This window comes from Anopheles merus, chromosome 3L (genome assembly GCF_017562075.2).
Source record: "Anopheles merus strain MAF chromosome 3L, AmerM5.1, whole genome shotgun sequence".
Lineage (NCBI taxonomy): Eukaryota > Metazoa > Arthropoda > Insecta > Diptera > Culicidae > Anopheles > Anopheles merus.
In genome coordinates this window covers 10,131,221-10,152,123 of record NC_054085.1, presented here as the reverse complement: position 1 = coordinate 10,152,123, position 20,903 = coordinate 10,131,221, and the positions used below count along the sequence as shown (strand labels likewise).

At 42.2% G+C, this 20,903-nt stretch overlaps 1 protein-coding gene across 1 annotated transcript in view; it reads left to right on the top strand.

The window, feature by feature from the left end:
- The first annotated feature begins 8,132 nt into the window (after positions 1–8,132).
- The window catches only part of LOC121598943 (protein O-mannosyl-transferase TMTC2-like), a 127,887-nt gene continuing 115,116 nt past the window's right edge, over positions 8,133–20,903 (top strand). Inside the window, exon 1 of the mRNA XM_041926323.1 lies at positions 8,133–8,390. The gene's annotated coding sequence lies outside the window, so the exon portion shown is untranslated. The remainder of the gene's footprint in view (positions 8,391–20,903) is intronic.

The following is a 20,903-nucleotide window of genomic DNA, read 5'->3' as shown; positions in this document are numbered from 1 at the left end:
TTACAGCAAGCCCAAAATTGCCCTGTTTTTAAAGCAAACATTACCACGCAGAACAGATAATCAGACCTAGCTACGGAGGATGGTCTATTCGAGCCTTGAACCCACGACGACAATGTTGTTTCTAATGATAAACATTTCTATTTATTATGGGATATTATTAATGGACGTTTCTATCAAAACTTCCATCAACTCAAGCCTACGAAGTACAGATCATCTTTTTATCCTTTAAAAAACAGACTCATGTTATATTTCATATTTCAACGTCAATTAGCAAATTTTCCATTTGTTCCCGCTCTGATCCATCTACTCCGCCTCAGCAGCAACGTATTTTTCTATTCCAAACAGAATGAGCAAATGATTTATTACCCTTGCGCCTTTTTCGAGCGAAAACGGCAAACAGCGAATTGTAAATTGAAACATCAATTAATTCACGCTGCACTGCAAACGCGATTCTTCGTCCGATGCGTTTGCACCGCTGACAGCTGGAAGCAGTACACAGACAAACGTGGCTGGGTTTGAAATGAAAATGGGTCTCGCAATTCCAAGAAGCGAGACTGTACTGTTGTTAGTTTGTTTTGTTGATGCTTCGCTCGATAGAAAAGTATTGCTGTCGGAATGATGATGTTCAAATGGATTACAAAATAAAACATATACAATATTGAAACTTTGAAACTACTTTCCAATCTTGATTTATTCTAAATAAAAATGTTTAAACTTCACAATCTGTCACAGTAGGATGAACAGCTTGCGCTACACAGTTGCGGGCACATTATGGGCGAAAGGACATTGTACCCCATCCCTTCCCATCGGACGTGTGTACATTTGTTAGCCCTGGAAAAGTGTGCGCCATTTTGCGCGCGAGTGTTCTAATTTTTCCGCTGCCACTTGCAGCAACGGTTCGGAAAATCTCAACCCAACTCATCTTCCAGCGGCGCATTATGACGTATCCCTTCCCTCCCGGCCAGCGAGATCACGCGGACCAAAATACTAAACACTTTGTCGAGAAGCCATTTTTCATCGCCATCGTCACCCGTCACGGTGCGCGTGACGTCGGTCGGACGGTACGGACCGCCTCGGATTTACGCTTAATGTTGACGGGTTGAGGCTGAATATGACGGTAATTAATTTCATGTGTAGTATTGCCCGTGTGCTTCTTTTTTCTGCTGCGTTCCTTCCCTGTGTGTGTGTGTTCTGCGGACCACCTGGGGCGGAAAAGCGTTTCCTTCCGTTTCGCTGATGGCCGTTCCATTTCATCATCAGGCGGTACACGGGTGCGTAATGAGCAATGTGTCACTGGGCGTCTCGGGAAGATGCTTTGAAGCAGGAAGGAAGCTTAGCAGGTAGAAGGGTGAAACAGGATGAGCGGTAGGTAAAAAACGGAGATATTTTTCTCATTTTTTTGTCACGTTTGTGTTCGCTGAATACTAAGGAACGTGATCGTTGAAGGCGGGCGGGTTGAAGTGGAAATACGAGTGGAAATAATTAGGAAAAATCAGCATCAGATGCGTCCCTAGGTGCTTTCGAGCGCACCCAAAAAAAAAAAAGAAAAATCCTTCTTCCCTGTTTCCAAACACACGACGTGGACCAAACAAAAATGACGCCACAGAGGATCACTCACACGTAGCAATGAGCGCATATCAAGCTACACAAATAGATAAAATAGTTCGCAACGCAACGCTTTTTCCGGTGCTCGACGCCTTTTCCGGTATGCCCTTGAGCGTGCGGCTGATAAGCGAGCGCAAGCATTGTGCATTTGGTGAACTCCACTCCGCCCCGGGTTGTCCACCGCCACACAGACGGCACCATCACATTGATGCCGTGGTCGTTGTGTGGCGAGGTGGCTGCCAGGATGATGATTCGTATCGTTTCCGCCGCTAACGAACGCGAAAGGGTGGGAATAGGTGCTTAACGGTTTCTGTCCATTTGTGCCGTTTTCATTCCCCTTCTTCCCGTCGAGAGTTCTTTTTAATTCATTTTAAATTACCTGCGGTTATTTACTGACTGTCGTGTGGCAACGTGAACCGTTAAGTGGAGAGAGAGAGAAAGAGAGAGAGTGAAAGTGCTTCTTTTGCTCGTTATGGCAACGCAGACAACAATAAAAGGATAAACGGGGCGAGTACCGGCTTCGTACGACGAAATCCGTTCGACGCTCATGAGAGAATGAGAATCATGAGATACAACTGTCAATCATTTAAAGACGTTTATATCTACGATTCAAGGATGGTAAAGTTTTGAATTTTGATCTTTTTTGCCGTTGGTATTGGATTTCATTCGTTACATCATTATTGGATGATTTGTTATCAATTATAAGGCAGCTTTACTCACTTTCTTGAAATTTTAATTGAACTTAGTTCAAATTTAGGAGGGACGACAGGATTGGATTTACTTTATAAAAATGTATAAAAATACTGATTGATTTTATTTTAAAGAGTTATAAACGTTATTTACATGGTGAAAATGTTTTGCAATATTTTTCTATAAAGTTTTCAGCAGTGTAACAAATTAATGCGAAAAACATTAATCTTTATATATATTATTATGTTATTGCATAATACTTTATGTACTTTCTATTTGTAGGTATATAATATAATATATTATATATATAGATCACAAAACATTTTCAAAATGTTACATACCTCTAAGTTCAATTTACTTCAATCATTTAAAGCAAAATTTAAAGCAAAACGTTACATTGAAAACAACATTCGTTTCAAATCCGCAGCGCAAAACCTCGCGGATTTCTCCCCATACAAACGGGAACGTTCGTCTCCGGCAGGTAGAACTCATTCTTTCACGCGCTTCTTACGGTCTCTCAATGGTACGTTATTTTAAAACTGAGCGCCAAGTGAGCGCCTTCTGACAACCGCGGCGAACGGATCTCGTCGTTCGAAGCCCATAGTCGCCCCGAAAGTGTGATGCCTTTTTGTCCTCGTCAAATAGTTTTATTATATTTTTTTCCGACGCTCGCTTCTCACCCCGGTTCCGGGTAAGCGTGATGGCTTATAGCTTTGCGTACGACAATCTTCCCCACTGTTAGGGGCCCTCTGCTTGAGTCTGGGTAGCATACGAAGGGTGATAATTAAAAGTGGTACGTTTATCTGTTTTTCGCCCTCCCCCAGTACGCAGATTCACTGTCGGCTGCTTCATTGCGTGAGCAAAATCCACCGACGAATGGGCGCCGGTGTCGAAGTTGCCAACGGTGTTACAGTCACTTTATCTAAATGATCCGGTTCTCGGTGTAATGAAGTGAATTGATTTAAGCAATGTGTGGTCTGGAAAGTATTTGTAAAAATGTGTTTATTTCAATGTTAGGAGCAAAGTAAGGATAATTTTGACTCCAAAGTTTCCCATTAGTATCAATTGGCGATTTAATTTGAATGGAGAGCGTAGTGTACTGAAAAATTGAAAATTAACAAATTGGTAATAATCATGTAATGTTTTCTGATTCAACACATAATTTAAATCTATAGGTACAAAATCTACTTCGGTTTGACATTCATTTCATAATACTCTTTTTGCTTTATTCTGTTTGTCAAGCCGGGAAAAACAATAAATAAATTTGATAGGATTGGTTGGGAAATATAGTTTGGTAATTTTGGAAATAGTCTTAATTTAGATCAAGAGTTAGAATTGTGAGTTAATAATTTTCTTAGTTTTCGTCTTCCCCTTATATTTCTTCTTCTTCTTCTTCTTCATATTTGTTCTCTTCTCATTCTACTTCTTCAACTTCTTCTTCATCTGCTTCATCATCATCAACATTATCTTCTTATTCTTCTTCTTCTTCTTCTTCTTCTTCTTCTTCTTCTTCTTCTTCTTCTTCTTTCTTCTTCTTCTTCTTCTTCTTCTTTCTTCTTCTTCTTCTTCTTCTTTTCTTCTTTTCTTCTTCTTCTTCTTCTTCTTTTTCTTCTTCTTCTTCTTCTTCAATTTTGTTATATTCTTTTTCATCATCTTCTTCTTCTCTTTCTTTTTCTTCTTCCTTTTTTCTTCTTCTTCGTTACTTTTTTATATTATCCTCCTTTATTTATTTTCAAAAATAGATAAAAAAGAAGGATAATGGGGTATTCTTCTTCTTCTTCTTCTTCTTCTTCTTCTTCTTCTTCTTCTTCTTCTTCTTCTTCTTCTTCTTCTTCTTCTTCTTCTTCTTCTTCTTCTTCTTCTTCTTCTTCTTCTTCTTCTTCTTCTTCTTTCTTCTTTCTTCTTCTTTTTCTCTTTTTCTTCTTTACATTCTCCTTCTTTTCTTTCTGCTCAAAAGTAGAAAAAAAGAAGAGTAATAAGAGTTTGGTCATTAAGGGTTTGGAAATAAAAGTTTACAAACCAATTTTCAATTAGGGCTTTAACTTAGAATTTAATGGAGATTGCAGCGCGTTCAAACGCGTTAAATAATAAAAAAATCCTATCAGCAAATGAAATGGTTTAATTTATTTAATGTACTCGAACTTGAACAAACACTTTTTCTTTCTTTTATCCACACTTTAAAACTAGTAAACAAGAAAATCTTTCCAAACCTTTTACGTTTTAATCAACCTTCTTTTCGATGTTCGCTCTTTTTTTTTTCTCCTTCACTTAATATCCCCACCACTGTCCACCGCCCATTACCTGAAAGTGACAATGAAAGGCTTAGGTGTGGCGAGTAAAACGAGAGTAATAGCATTGAGTTGCTAGCGGTATGGAGAAAATCGCGAAAAGCGCCAATAAAAGAAAAAGGAAACGTAACACGAAAACACCAAGACATTCACCGTCCGTTGCAGCACACGCGGGAACAAAAGCATTCCTTTGCACCTCCATTCGCTACAAATTTGCCAAAGCATCTTTCTGCAAAGCGCGGGGCGAAACCAGTCACTCCTTTCTGGCCGCAGGTCTGGTGAATTCCTTGCCGTTCCTGGGATGCTTTGACCAAACGCAGGAAAAAAGGCAGTTCGGTTGGCTGGAGTGCGGGAAAAAGAGGGAGAGAAACTTTCTGGCTGGCTTTTATCCTTAATTTTGCACTTTTCCCATTTTGTACAGCAGTAAAAGTGCAAAAAGGTAAAATTAAAAGTGAAGCAAACCAACCGGGCGCTGAAAATAAGGGCATCGAGGTTTGGTTGCTTTGTGGGCTCGCCGTTTGTTGCCGTTTCCGATGAATCGAATTGCTCATTCGTGGCTGTGTTTCCGCTGAATCGTAGCAGTGGTATTTCTAGTGGAAGGAATTTAACTAGTTTTCTTAACTTGCGCAAGCAAAGCCGATTGGAGTGGTTCGATTGAATTTATCTAAAGCAGCATTACAGGTGAGATGACATGTTATGAGTAAAAGAGAAAGGTCATATTAGCCAAACAAATTCATTTATTTTATCCTTTTTACATACTGCATATCCAATGCTTTCAATTCACACTCCCCCTCTCTGAGTGCATTTTCATGCCCGCATTCGATTTGGCGGTCAGAATTCGCGCGAGAAAACTAATTAAACTGTCCCCGGTAGCACCCACGATCCACACAGCAGGGCCAAAAACGGATGATTTGGCTAGATTTTCGCGGGCAGACAACACCAACAAACCCGAGCACGCTAGGGGCACAATACTGCTCATGTGCCAAAAATTTCTTCAAGCTAATCAATTTCCTGTCAAGCCGTTGGTGATGGCTATAAATAATGGCCGGCTGCACGCCGGTGGCATCCAATGCAGCGCGATTCCGCTCGCCAGATAAGACCGATCGCAGATGATCATGACGGTGGGGATGACGGTTGATGATGCAGAAAACACGTGTTTTGGGCAGCACGCGACATTGCATTAAGATGCAGCGGCGAATGAGGTTTGCTGGTTTGGTTTGCTAGCCGTCATCTCATTCCGTGCATTGATGTTCGAATAGGGAATGTTAGGGGTTTTCCCCCGTTTGTGATGAAACAATACTTAACAGATGTGTGTCGCTTTTGTGGACGTATTGGGAAAAATAAGTCATATGAAAACACGAAAAAATCAACATTGGGTTAAAGGGCCGAACAATGCAATTATTTGCTCCTAAATTCAGATACAGGAAACACGAACCAACTAACTATTGTTATGGCAAAACTGATTTACGGCATGATTTCTGCCATCAAACAACCTTAATTTTAGATAAAGTTTACACAAAATCTCTGGTTTCAACTGATTGTATAAATTCTGTAAATACAAATATAACATAAATTTGCTTCACATTCACTACAAAATGAACACCAGAAGTCATCTACTTGTCAAAAGTAATTACAACTGCCTTTTGCAACAAGCCAACTCTTATTCATTAAAATAATTCTAAAATAATAATTCTTATAATTATCTCATTGATAAATAATTCTATGGAATGTTGCACCTTTAGGCGCTATTATCACTTACTCATAAAATTAGTTCTTCTTCTTCTTCTTCTTGGGGTTAACAACCGTTGTCAGTCAAGACCTGCCTATACCACTCTTCGTGTGGGCTTGGCTTTCAGTGACTTATTGATATTGATTCCCCCGCATAGCAGAATAGTCAGTCCTACTTATGGCGGCTTGGTCCATTCGGGGCTTGAACCGATGATGGGCATGTTGTTAAGTCGCTCGAGTTGACGACTGTGCCACTAGACCGGCTTTCTGAAATTAGTTACTGGTTTAATAAATCGAATACTTCAACATTTGTTTTCGAATATAAACAATTTTTTTTAAAATAATATCTGATACGAAATTAATATTAAAAAAATTGCAATTACATATTTCAAGACGCTTGGTAAAAACCGTTCGAGGAAAATGTTTACATTTGTCGAATATAGGTTTTAAAAAACTGAATATGTGGAGTAAAGAATCGTGCCAATAATCATTATTATTTTTGACAGATCGATTAATTAAAAAAAATAGCCAAAAACAATAAACATTACTCCATTATGGCATACATTCAAGCGTTTTGTCATGCCGATAATGGGGATGTTTTTTTAATATGAATTCACTTCCTGACTGTTTTTTTTATTTACAACTATTGATTAAAGAACACTCTGCACTCTTACAAGCCACTCAATATTTTTCATTACTTTGAATCGAGAAAATTAAAGAAATGCAAAACAATTTGAATCTCGTTCCTAGCATACCTATTCTGGCAACACTGGACCATGAACCTTCCCCATCAAACAAGCGCAACAGAAAGATAGCATTTTCATTGAAGCTTCCAGATAAACAATCTCATTTATTTGCCGCTCAGCGTCCTGCCAAAACCGGACGGCACCAGTCGCTTTCGCTCGCTTTGTCGGCACTCATTTTCCCACAAGTTTGAGTGCCACCGCTTCCAACGTCATCCACCCAGCACAAGGTACACGCTGGAAGTGTACAAAAAACATCAAAACATCGGAATGCATTCGCGAATTCGTCTCGCACACCGGTTATGCCGTGAGTGTTTCACCGGCACTCCATTCTCCTCCGCTCCACGCCGATTCCACTGCCGCGCGGCAAAGGAGGTCAGTGCAGCAGTGTGAGTAACCCGGAAGGATGCAGTCGGCAAATACAACAACAAACACACATACACACAGTTATGGAATGTTTGCCGGATTTCGAGGCCACTGTGATTAGGCAGAGATAGAGAGAAAATACCCGCGTTAAGGGGAAAACGTAACTGTGCAACTGGGGCGAGCGCGACTGCGCTCTCGCCGACCAGGAAGTTGCTCCGCGAGCGAAGAAGTGACGAGAGCAAGCAGTGTGAAGTTCGAGCGAGGGAGAGCAGATGTCACGGAAGCAGTACTTCCGCTTGGGAGTGCTTTTTAAGGGTTGATGAAACTCGCCCCAGCGTGCAATGAGCACTCGGGAAGCGCTCCGCACCCAAATAGCTCTGAGCTTGGATTCATCCTTGTGGGTTTTAAAGGATAAAGTCTCTGCCCCTTATTATCTAGTAGGCTTTTCTCTCTCTCTCTCTCTCGCTTTCTCTCTGGTCGTAAAACACGCTCCCATTCTCCTGCTATTTTCTAGAGTCTTGCGGAACTGCTTCCTGTTTATCTTTCTCCTCTCGCTAACTCTCGCTCTCTCGCTCCCAATCGTTCGCTCTCAAACGTACAACTGATAGGCCGTGTTTTGCGATGTTTTGAAGCCATTACCACCCTCAACCTCACCCCGGCCAGGGGAGTCGCCGGGCGCCACCCTTTTGCGCTTTCGTGCGCGCTGGGCCTGCTGCCGAACGGTTCAGTTACCGTGCAGCCGAGAACCAGGTCAGACGTACTTTGTTCCTGTTCCGGGTATTCGTGTTGTTCGCCTGCGTTCGCCGGGGTAGTTTGTCGCCCGTACCGGAAGTTTTCCACCGTGCGTTTGTGTATGCGTGTGTTTGTGTTGGAATTTTCGAAATTCACACAGCTACAGCTGCAGAGCGTGTACCTAGCTCCATGAAAGTGAGTGAGTGAAGTGAATCCATCAACGCGAAAGCATCAAAAGGTGGTTACAATAATTTCTAGTCGTCTGTTTCGCTTTGATTATAAAGTTTTCCAAGCCTAATGTTTGCTGTAAATGTGCCATTCCTTCGACTGTTCTGCAGTCACCAAAAAAAAAGGAGAGAAAAGAGAGACCAAAACTGGGAACAATCGCTTTCGGTCCAGGTCTGGGGTGATAGCTTCATTCGTCCCCATCCACCCTGCAAACACAGGGAGAGCAGCAGTGTTGCAGCCCAGACGCACGCGAGTGAGAGATTTTTCCGGGAGCAGACTCAAAAATCAAACACCCTTTAAAGTGCGGCTGCTGACCTACGACGACAACGGCGACGTTTTGTATCATGCTGCCTAATAATTCAACACACACACACACACACCGGGAAAGCAAACGGTTCCATTTTTTTCTTCCTCATATTTTTGGAAACATTCAGCCCCTGCCTCATTCGGCTCACAGAACGGGAGGCAGAAACAAAAGGCCTTCGACTTTACGCGTTGAATGGAGCGTTGAAAACGAAGCGCTCATTGGAGGGCATGCTGGCGCACAAATCGACCAGCTTTGCGGTTGTGAAAAGCTTTTGCCTTACCTACCGGAGCGATTTTACCGGTTTAGAGTACGTGGGAGGAAAAGCTGGTGAAAACATCAACGCAAAAACTACTCCAATCCAGGTGAAAATGCATCAGCCATGGTGAAGCAGCAGGGCAGAAGGGGAAAGTGGAAGGCAGGGATATTCGTCTTACCCACTCACTTCGGGTACAGGTGAAAAGGGAAGCTTGCGCTTAATTTTGTTTTTGCGCGTACTGTTTTGTTGCGGATAACTTTTGCCTGCGCGTGTGTGTGTGTGTTTTTGTGTGTATGTATGTTATGCTTGAAGCATATAAAAACATAAAAAAACTTTTTGCCCCTCGCCCAAAAACTCTTCCCTGTGTGCCACACAAAAAAATAATAACAGCCCCAGCGTACACACATACAAAAGCCTCCTTACAAAAAAAACAGGATAGCAACCGGCATTTTGCGTCCGTAAGAGAAAGGAGAAGGTGAAAAAAAATCACATTTTTCACATCCACCCGGGGTAAAGGAGGAAAACTCGAGGCGGGTACAACACAACGCCAACCTTGGCCAGCGGGAAAACCCGGACCGGTGAAAACGGTCAGCAGAAGAAACGTTTCGACCCTACTACGGTGTGGGAAAGTCTTTGTATGTGTGTGTGTGTGTGTGTGTGTGTGGTGTGTGTGTGTGTGTGGTGTGTGTGTGTGTGTGTGTGTGTGTGTGGTGTGTGTGTGGTGTGTGTGTGTGTGTGTGTGGTGTGTGTGTGTGGTGTGTGTGTGTGTGGTGTGTGTGTGTGTGTGTGTGTGTGTGTGTGTGGTGTGTGTGTGTGTGTGTGTGTGTGGTGTGTGTGTGTGTGTGTGTGTGTGTGTGTGTGTGTGGTGTGTGGTGTGTGTGTGTGTGTGTGTGGTTGTGTGTGGTGTGTGTGTGTGTGTGTGTGTGTGTGTGTGTGTGTGTGTGTGTGTGTGTCTTCTTCAGCAGTGTACGATGCGTTTTTGGGTTGCCTTTCCCGTGCCTTGTTTTCCCTGGCTGTTGCTGTTTTGGGGTTGCTGCCCATCCTTTTTGCCCAGTCCGAACGGAGTGGGGGGCTGTGTGCATCGGTTAGTTGTTCGGGCTTTAATTTTAATGTTTTTGTGCACCGGTCCGGAAACATAATTAATGCAGAAACGCTCCCCGGGAAGCTCTCGGAAGCTCTCGCTGCAGGAAGAAGAAGGGCTGGTTTGCGATTTTAGGTGTTTCCGCTTTTTTTTTGTTTTATTCCTATTTTGAGAAGGACTGGGATGTTATTGTTGCGGTTGGTTCCGTCGTTTCTTTTTCCCGCTGAGGTTTCATTCCATCGCTAATGACATCATGCTGCAGGGCTGTGCAGTGGCACACGAGAAAGTGTTGTACAAAGCTGCTGTGCAAAGTGACAAAACTGTGTGCCTTTTAAAAAAGCAGCAAAACTCAACGCGTTGAGTGTAGGTGGCAAGAATGTGCTTGAGCAAAATTGTACTCATTTGAGCTGCTGCTGAGTGTGTTTTGGTTTGTTAGCACAGTGATCGTTGCGCCGGTGAAAAGCTAACGCACCGATAAACCGATTCCACCGATCCTTATATCTCATCACAATCGTAAACCGTCATCAGCAAAAGGTGAGTGTACTGTTTTTTTTTCGGTACTTTTAATCTTCCAAGTACGTTGGGCTGTGTTTGGGGAGCGTTATTTGCCTAACGGTGTGCACTGCATCAAGGGAACGTGTGTTTTCCTTTTCATATTACAAAGTACAGCCGAAATGGGAGAAAAAAGCAGTGAGCTTCTAAAAGTGGCACCCGGCATCATCGAGATAAAACAAGATGTTCATTTTGGCTGCCACAAAAACACGGTGCTCCCTTGATTGAAGTGATGAAAGTGAAACGATCGTAAGGACGAGAGACACAAAACTGGTACATCACAAGACGGGAAATGAATTGGTGCTGGTGTGTTTTTACTTCTTCTTCTTCTTCGCGGTAGTTTACCTTCCCCCGGGCAAACACCTTGCGGAGGATTATTTTGGGTGTCATGATGCTCAGACGAGCAAGCCTAAAAGCGGATCTATTTTCGTACTGTGTGGCCGGGGACGCCCATACACACATCTATCACATTTGCATAGAACAGCGCACGTAATGAAAATGCAACCGGTGGTGGATGGTGGGCAGGGACAACACGGTGACGGTGACGATAAAAAGATTGCATCTATGTAAGCGAACCATGAAATGAATGTTTGTGTGATGCAAGTGAAAGACGGAAGTAGTAGGGTGGGAGATAAAAAAATGCTCCAAGCTCATCGGTATGTTTTAAGAGAATACACTTCTTGACACTCCGCATGCCTTTATCCTTCTTTTTGAGCAAGAATTGCATACGAATTGAGTGATCTTCGAGCGAGGGCAAAGCCAATCATTTTGCTGGCTTGTTATAAGTTTTTTTTCGTTTTGCTTGCAAGCTCGTCTGCTGTGTATATAGAGAAAAAGTACATGATGGCTGCGGGCGTGGGATGAAAGCTAGCGTTGGGGTAGTTGTTTGTGTTTGCAGTGAAAAGCTGGACATTGAAACCGGCACTGATTGTTGTGTCTTCGGGTTATCGGTGCATGATGAGCATGAGCATTCGGTGTTTTGTCGGGGGCGATATACCTCTTTTTTACGGCGCATATTATGTTTCATTGAGTGTGTTTAGAAAAATGCTTTGAGCTAGAGCTGCAATAGGCAGATTATAGGATTATCGTAGGTAGAACCATAGATTAACCGAACATGGATGTGTCAGAGTAAATGGAGTAGTGAATTGTATATTCTTATAGAAGAATGGATCAATTGGTAGTGTGATAGATTTTCCAATAGGGAAAGAAGAACTAACTACGAATGAGACAGAACAAGAGCTGGATACAGTAAATCCTTAAGAATGCTTATTTAACCCATAAACCCCATTCCAGTACCCATTTCAACATAGTATTCTGAGATTGAGAAGTAATGTCAGAAAGCAACAAACTCCAGCAAGCGATATGTCTTCAAACATTCCTATGAAATGTTTTCAAATGAACGAAACTCACACAGCGAACTGTGTACATAATAAGGCTCAAAGAATACTAGTACAGTTCCTCCATGGCTTTCAAAAAAGGATGAATATTGCATCATATCTAATGAATATCTTCGACCGAAGGTTCAAATATATCGTTTGGCTTCGCACACCAGCTAAAATAGACACTCGATAGAACAACACACTGACGTCCCAGTTGTCGTTGAGTATGCAATTGTTTATTTGTATCTACAATTAGAGTTTATAAACTATTCGCTTTACGTTCCATCGTGGGAAGAATATGTCTCCTCCCTTTCACGCATTGGATCGTTTTTGTTTACACTTTCTATTTGACGCGCCTACGCTCTCTCCCTAGGAGGTATGCCATTTTTGTGCAAGCGCTTTGGATAGAAATGCTTGAACTCTTATTCATTACCTTTTCTCGTATCAGGATGAATTGGTCGCATAGGAAGCAGGTTCTCTTGGGTCGAACTGTACCTAATTTTTTATGATTCTTTTGGTGCATGTTCCCTGCATCCTAAAGAATATAAATTCATTCAGTAGGTCTTGACGTTCGATCAGTTTATCAAATAGTTTTTTCTAAGATGTTGTTACCCGTTTGATAATTTTGAACGAGCGTGTGTTTAATTGTTTTTTTTTTTTTAATTTATTTTTAAATACTGGGGAATATGCTTGAAAGATGAGTGAGAATATGTGTGGAAGATCAGAGTTGGTACTTGGAAAAATGGAGGAAAAATGACCAAAATATCTAATTGCTTGTTAATTGATTAGGTATTAAGCTGGTTATTTTAAAATACGATTATAGTTATATCCGGTAGATCGGTGTTATTATACAATTTGTTTTTACTCAAAAGACAAAGGAATTGATAAGAAATGAAAACAATGCAACAAACCAACCACAAGCTTCTTCCAAGAAAATAAAGCAGAACTGCTGTTAAATGTGTTTCACTGTCGCTCAATCATTGTTTCTATCATATGGGTGTCGGTCTACCTTGAGGGTAATTGTGGAATTAAAATTGGAAGCCCCCGCTGCAGGATGAAGAAGGGCTGGTTTGCGATTAAAGGAGTTCCGTTTAAGTGTTCCGATCAAACAAATAACTTCAAATTTTAGAATTTTCATTTTCCAAGATCTAAAAACTCGAACAAAAAAATCTCAGTTTACTGTAACTACCAACGTTTCAATATTGTGAAAACTCATGTGTAATTTGTGCTCTTGACTTTGGGATACGTGCTTTTTGCGTTCAGAAGTCTCATATAATCCGAATTGAAATCATAACCGAGTATTGTTTCTCTGAAAGGCATTTTCTGTTTGGACACATCTTATCCTGGATAAACTCGGCTGCTAGCATCGATATTCATGCGATGTTAAATGACATCTTTATTGAACATCCCTTTTAACGTAGTAGTCTATGGAGTGTTTGATATGTTGGGACCAATTTTTTCTATAGCGTTTCTCAAGTATTTTTGGTTGTTTCTCGAAAATTTTAGTTTATTGATGTTCGAATATTGATGTCTAGTATTGATTTCTAATTGTACGACACCACTAAATTGTGAGAACAAATCAAAAATCGATGTAAAACGTTGAAAGTGAGACAAGCCCAACAAAGTATGGACACTAACTAATTCATCGTGGGAAACCCTGTAACTCTGGTATGTTCTGTAATACCATTGCACTGGAAATCCCACAAGAAAACCTCTCTTGTTATCTTGAAACCATTCCATTCTATCAAAGAACAGTTGTTGCGACAATTAACATATGCTCGTTTCTATCCAGACATTTGCAGAAACAATGTCAATTTCGAAGAATGCAAGTACTCCGCAATGGAAAAATGTTTTTCACTCAGGTCAGGCTTAGGGACCATAAGCAAGGATTACAAGAAAGCATTAGTCTACAATTATTTGAACACAAAAGAGGGCAGTTATTGATTCACACAATTCAATAAACCTCTCCCCTTTGCTCACACACCTTTACACCAGCACCAACAAAAGTTCGACTTTGAAATAGTTTCCAGTCGGTCACAAACCGGCCACAAAGACCCTGAGCACGGAAAGACGCGTCAGAGTGCAAAGCTAGAGCCCCCTCGACGGCTCGAAACTTTTCACCCGTTAAATGAACTCCTCTGACAGAGTTAATTTTTCCCCAGCAAATTCATCCGACCGCCTACAGGGAAAAGAGGGCTGATATATTTCACGCTCGGGTGAAGAAATTGTGCGTGAAGTGTTAAAAATGTGGAAACCATTGCCCTTCCCTTCCGCAGGCATCACGCCGCCACCAGCAATCATCCACCCGTATCCTACTATACAGGGTGCAGATTGTAACTGCAGCCCAACAGTGTCTTTTGACTAGAAACTTTCCAAAAATAGTCCCACCGTGATCCCCTCTCCACCCCAGTCTGCCCCAGCGTCCCAAACTTTGGACAGCAAATACCATTCCGTGCCATTGCGTTCGATTGTTGAAAATTAATCAACTGTCACAAAACAATGGCAAATTCGTAGGTCCCAGGTCTAATCTGTGGGCCTTCTCCCATGTCCTTCTCCGCCCCTGTGCCTGTGACGGCAGAAATCAACTTTTCCATCAAAACTTTTGGTCGCGCATTTGGTCGGCGGGGGTGGCAGGTCGGCTGAACGGGTGAAAGGTTACCAAAGTTTTTCCTACTCCACCGTCCACCTTCGTTCGTTCTGCTGTGCACGAGCGCTCGTTGGGGGATTGTGTGTGTGTGTGTGTGTTGGTATGGATGATTCCCAGGAAAAACGCAGCAGGTAATGGCTCTGCCAACGCAGGATGTGGTCGACATCAATCGCGCTAATCTGATGTAATATTCCTACCGTACTGACTCTCACGTGTCTGTGCGAGGGTTGTGTTTTCCCTTTCCCATTGCGCTAATGCACGGTTTTCGATATGCGGTTCCGATTGCGTTTTCGTGTCGAAGGTTAATCAACAAGTTTTCGGGTCATTTGATGAATTTTGGCAAAAGTTAGAAGCTTGACGCTGGCAGTTGGAGACCATGATGCACGAATGGTCAAGCTTTTCGGTCCACCAAATGCCTGAAATGAAAATCATTTCACCAAGCGATCGAGAAAAAAAACACACTTTTCAAGCTCATCCGTCGGTAACGGCGCAGTGACAGCTGGCGCTGGAGTGGGCTCGTTTGGATGACACCACAGTCGGTACACCGGTGTAAAAGTTGTTCCACCGCCGTACGTGCGAGTGTTTGTTTAGGTCGTTCAATTATAAAACCCCGGGACATTCCGAATTTTCCATCCATACTCCCAGCCTGAACTCACTCCTTGCCTTTTTACACGGATGCTAATCGGATTTTGATCCCTTTTACTTAACAATGCTTTCGCCCTCTCTCGCCGTGTGGCCAAGGGTCGTGCAGGAAGCCCCCCCCCCCCCCCCAAAGGCTTCCAGCTTTTATCGGGAGAAGCCCGAGAGTGTGGGCTGAAAAGTTTTGCATATCGTGCATTCTCTCCCCCTTTTTTTGGTTGGCTTCCTTTCAGCGGGGTATGTGAAAAGTATTATCATTTTGTGACCAATTTTTATGGAAATATGCAGCCATTTACCTTCCGTGTGATTTTGGTTGGATGCTTTTTATTTTATTATTTTCATTCTCTTTTTATAAAAGAAGCCCTACTTGTCCTTTTTTAAAAGTTCGCACAAAACTGGTGGAGAAGAATTTTCATATTTTACAATACCGAGCACAAGTGTGCGATGAGGTGTGGGAGAAAATTAGAACGCATGCAAATTACCCCTCACCACACACAAACCAACACACACACACACACTTGACACGGACCAGGGATAATCACGATCGGGCGGGCGATAAATAGGGTGGAAAAGATTCATTCCGGCATGGTTGCGTTGGCGCGAGGCGAAGAAGGCACCGCATTAACGCAGCACTTGGCGCAAATGTATGCGCTTAAAATTGGCCTCAAAATATCATAGCACGCGCCGCGTTTTAAGAGAGCAGAACCATCATCATCGAAATTCGTTGCCATCAAGCGTGTGCGCAATGGTGCAAGTGGAGTGGAAAAAAATAAACAACAAACCACAAGGACACCGTGACAAGTACCGTCGGCCTGGTTATGGAGCATCAAAAAAGGAGGCAAAGTACGCAAAATAATGAATCCCTTGCAGGCGTGGATTTGCTCGAACAGGGTAGGGTAGGACATCTTGTGAGATACCTTGTTCCTGTGGATGGGAGCAACCTTTTTCTTGTTACACGCTTCCGTCACATGCTAGAGGAGGGATTTGAGGACGCCGATTTGTTGTATTTTTTGGCTTCTTTCTGTTTGTGTATTTTTTGCGGTGGATTGTTCGCCCTTTCTCTGCCATCAACGGTCTCAGTTTTTGCAACCTTTTCGAAAGGAAAACCCATCCAAACCCGAAAGAAGGCTGAGCTTGTTATCAAAGAAAGCGAAACGAGCGGCGGAAAAAATCGATTTTACCCGAAAATGTCCAAATAAAGACCCACCCAAACCGGAGAGAGGACATAAGAGTCATAAGAGGACGGGAGCGGAGCAAAGCAGAATGGGAAACAGTCACCCGGGCAAAATAATTATTAATGGGAAGTGATTATATTGGAAAAGTAAACAAAGCGATTGAAATAAATAAAATCAAATCATAGTCGAGTTGGGAAGTTGGAACCAACGCCAGGCCGGGCACACAAACACACACACACAAACCGAGAAATTTGTTCGGGGAGTTTTTGGAGTTTAAAAAACTGGAAATTCGTTTTTCTTCTTTCTCGCTGTTTCTTCTATACTTTCCCGCCCACATTCAGACCCTCCCTAGGAAAAATTGACGCCTCACAGTGAGACCGATCAATCGAACGGCGCTCAGCAAGCGCGGTACGGTTGGAGTTGGCCGGCATTTAAATGTGAAATTCAATTTCAAGTCTAACTTCATCACGAACGGGACGGTGCCAATCAAAAGCTGGTGCAAAAATGCCGGTCGGGTTCGATTTTTGTTGCCTCCGCTTTCGAAACAGTTGTTGCGCTGGTATCGGCGGGGGTGTGTGCATTTGTTTGCCAAGGCATACTCACTTTTCTATCGCCTCCGGTTTACTGTCTGCGCATGAGTTTGGTTGACTTGTTTTTGGAAAATGATTGCTGATAATTCAACGTGCACAATAACAAAAAAGAGTGCGCTTTTTTTTTTCAAGGACAGGGGGCATTTTGTGGGAAGTCATTAGATTGGATCTGTGATACTGAATGTCTGAAGAGGCCAAACCGGTTGATGTTTTTGCTGTAGCAAACATGAAAACAATGTTCCAAAAAGGATTTTATTTTATCTTCTATATATATAAAAATCTCGTGTCACGGGATCATTTTTAACGAAACTTTGCACACACCTTATGGTGGTATGAGAATAGGTTTCAAGACATACATCATTTTCAGAAGTTACATTAAACTTAATTTATTAGCAATTTTCTAATCCCATACCAAGAGCAGTATTGTTGTTGTTGTATACAGCGCTTTGACACTCGGTATGAAGTGCAGTTTACACTGGTGTTAAAACATCGCAAGCAATTTCCATTTGTTTGCGAGCTCGCACGAGGCCTCGCAATTGCTATAGCTTTTAAGCGCTGGTATATGGGTACAGATATTCCCCGATATACGCCATATTGGATGTACGCGATTTTGGTATACGTTATGTTCTAAATTTGACAGTATTTTTTAGCAAATTGTTCAAATATGACAGATCGAAAGTCAAATGCAAAATAACTTCCCTTTGGTCGAATTTTAAAAACCATTACAAAAGGTAAAGGTATTCCTCGATATACGCCATATATATACGCAATTTCGCTATACGCGATTTTCTTAATTTGACAGTTCTTACACTAATTTGACACATCAAATGTCAAACTCTAAATAAATTCTCTTTACGTCAAATTTTAAAAACCATTTTAAATGGTACAAAATTTTAATTTTTTAGTTGAAATCAGATCGAATAAATAATTTAATGGCTAAAACTGAATCATGTCAGAATGATACGAAAATTAGCTATAATTTGACCGAAAATATCGAAATTCGACTTACGCTAAGATTAGAGATACGCGATTGCCCTCCAGTCCGCATTAATAGCATATATCATGGAGTGCCTATATATGATATATGGTATACATGAGTCCATTAAACTCCGTGGCAAAACCAAAAACTCAGTGGTACCCAAGCGGATGATTGCAGATCTTAATTACCTACTGTTATTGCGACAGATAAGAAGAATCGAAGCTTTGGGATAAAATCTTAGGAATCATTGTAATCGTTGTTTTCATACTCCTTGGATTGCAAATTCTTCTATTTTTAATTTAAACGAGACATCAATTGTATCCAGTGTGAAACTGGGTAAATCAGCTAGTAGTTATTATAAAATTTTCATTATAGGTTGCTGGCGTCTATATTGCTGCAAACAGTAGTACATTAGGCACGTTTTTAGCGTGATATTGGTGAGAAGCTGTTCAAATTGGATATATACTAGATGCTTATATGTGTAACATGACAAATATGGCTACATTTAACAGTATTGCTGGATTTATTTAAAAAACCTTTATTGCTGCAATTAGTTTATGACGTAATATTATATTTTTGTTTCTTATTTATTAATTGATCTGTTTCACTTTTTCCTCTTTACTGAATTTCATTCATCATACATGTAGAACACATTCTTCTTCGCTCAGCATTTCCTGGCAATAATCACCTTATCCCTGAAACACTCTGTTGATATTAAATGAAATTGATGGTACTGTGGAAAAGTTTTTATTATTTGATAGTAAGTTAATGGTTTTAGTTATATTGTTGCAATAAGCTACTGATTTAAAAAAATATTCAAAATTGATTCAGAATTGATTGGCAGATGTCTACGCCTGTACATTTGACGCCTGTACAGAGATGAGTGAGCAATGAACAAGAGGCAATAAACATAAAAAAGCCAAATAATTTGAACAAGTAATGCAATTTCCGGGCCGGTCTGGTGGTACAGTCGTCAACTCGTACGACTTAACAACACGCCCGTCATGGGTTCAATCCCCGAATAGACCGTGCCCCCGTACGTAGGACTGACTATCCTGCTATGGTAACAATAAGTCACTGAAAGCCAAGCTCACTTCACTAGTGGGTTCAAGCAGGCCTTGACCGACAGCGGTTGTTGTGCCAAACAAGAAAAAAAAATGCAATTTCCAGGTGACATCTAACGGAATTTTCATAAAAAGTTAAAAAGAATTGGCCTGACCAGAGGAGCCACTGTAAAGTTCAACTTTATTATTATTTAAAAAAAGCCTCTGTTCTACTAGAGACGAAATTAGGTTTGAATCATAATGGTACTACTACAGAAATACTAAGCCATTACAAAGAGGCATGGACATGATTTACATAAAAACGATTAAAATTCATTTCCAATCACACGGTCGATTTTACATTGTATCACAAACGAGAGCTTTGTTTTCGTTTGCCATTTGAGAATACTCCTGCTGATGATAAAAAGTACACGAAGGCGCTTCTCGCGAAATAAATAGAAATAAATATGAGAAATACATTAAAAACTTAAGCTCACCATACTTTGCCCGCGATTGCGAGGAAAACGTGCAACCAACGTAGCGCAAGGAAGACAGCAAGCGAACCCATCTTGCAAGTCCGGTTGGCTTCGTTCTACGGCGCCTATAAACAATCCACCCCATTATCGGGGTGCCCACTTTAGGCACAAAGTCCTTTTAAAGCCTTCCAGCGCCGGCTTTCAAGTGCGACGTCCCGGGCACGTTCCACCAGCGTCCTGCCAGCTGAGGTAAAATGCTGTGCGTACGCCGCCCGGAGGATGAGACCCGGCGCAGTGTGGAAATCCGAGCGTACTTAAAGTTTGAAATCCAATAATTTATGCTCCAGCATTGCCTAGGGTGTGGGAGCGAGCGCGATGTAAAAGAGGCAAGAAGCTGGAACGGGCTGTCCCGGCTCACAGGCTTTCGGTCAAAGGCACAAGAAAAACATTTGCCTACATCGGCATTTCGGTCGCCTTCGCCATCGGTATAATGTGCAGCCCGGCCCGCCTTGAATGCCTCTCGTTCGAGCGAAAGGTAAATAAACATTATCACAAAACTTGGCACCACTGGGCTTGCCGGGTACCGGGTGCCCGGGTAGGCTTTGGCCCCACCCGGAAGGCACAACAACGGGACGAAAATGGACGGTGTCGTCTGCCCCGACCGCCCGGGCACTGTCTTTCCCCGAAACCAGCGTGTTTTTGCTGGCGGGATTGGGGGCCAAAATCTAACACCGGGGACGGCACTGGCCCGCGGCGCTGAAGCGGCAGAAAATATTGAAAATTATGATAACAGCAAATTGATTCTCCGTTTTCAACTTTCACCCGGCCCGGTGCAGGATGAATTTGAGTGAGTGGGGTGCGTGCGGTGCGTGTGCGGCAGGGATTTCAGCCTGGGCCGTGTCTGCATCACCGCTTCTTCCAATCCTTGCGCTCGTTTCGACCGTCCGAGGATTTCGCTCTGACGCTCAGACAAAACGCCTCCCAGCCCATTCTCGTAGCTCATTGTGTTGCAGTTTTGGGGTGCTGAGTTTGATATTTCGAGAAAATGTTTGCAACATTTGCGCTTGCCAAAAAAGCGCCCGTGTCGGCTAAACAAAAGCGCAACCAAAACAGCGTTCGGTGGATGTTCTGGGAAAATAATTTATCTGTTCGCTTTTTTTTTTGTTCGCTACGCTAAAGAGGATGGCTGCTAGCTAGCAGTTGGATTAGCTTGAGAGATAGCGGTTGGGTTTTTTGCACAACAGATTCGTGGTATTATAATTTACGGAACAAGAGTTTCACCCTTTTTATCACCTTGTACAATATTTAAGCTGTGAATTTTGAAGCAGCTACTAAGAGGTTTGTTATGGCAGTTTTGAAAAGCAGCTAAAGCAATGTGTTGTGATTGAGTAGCACTAGA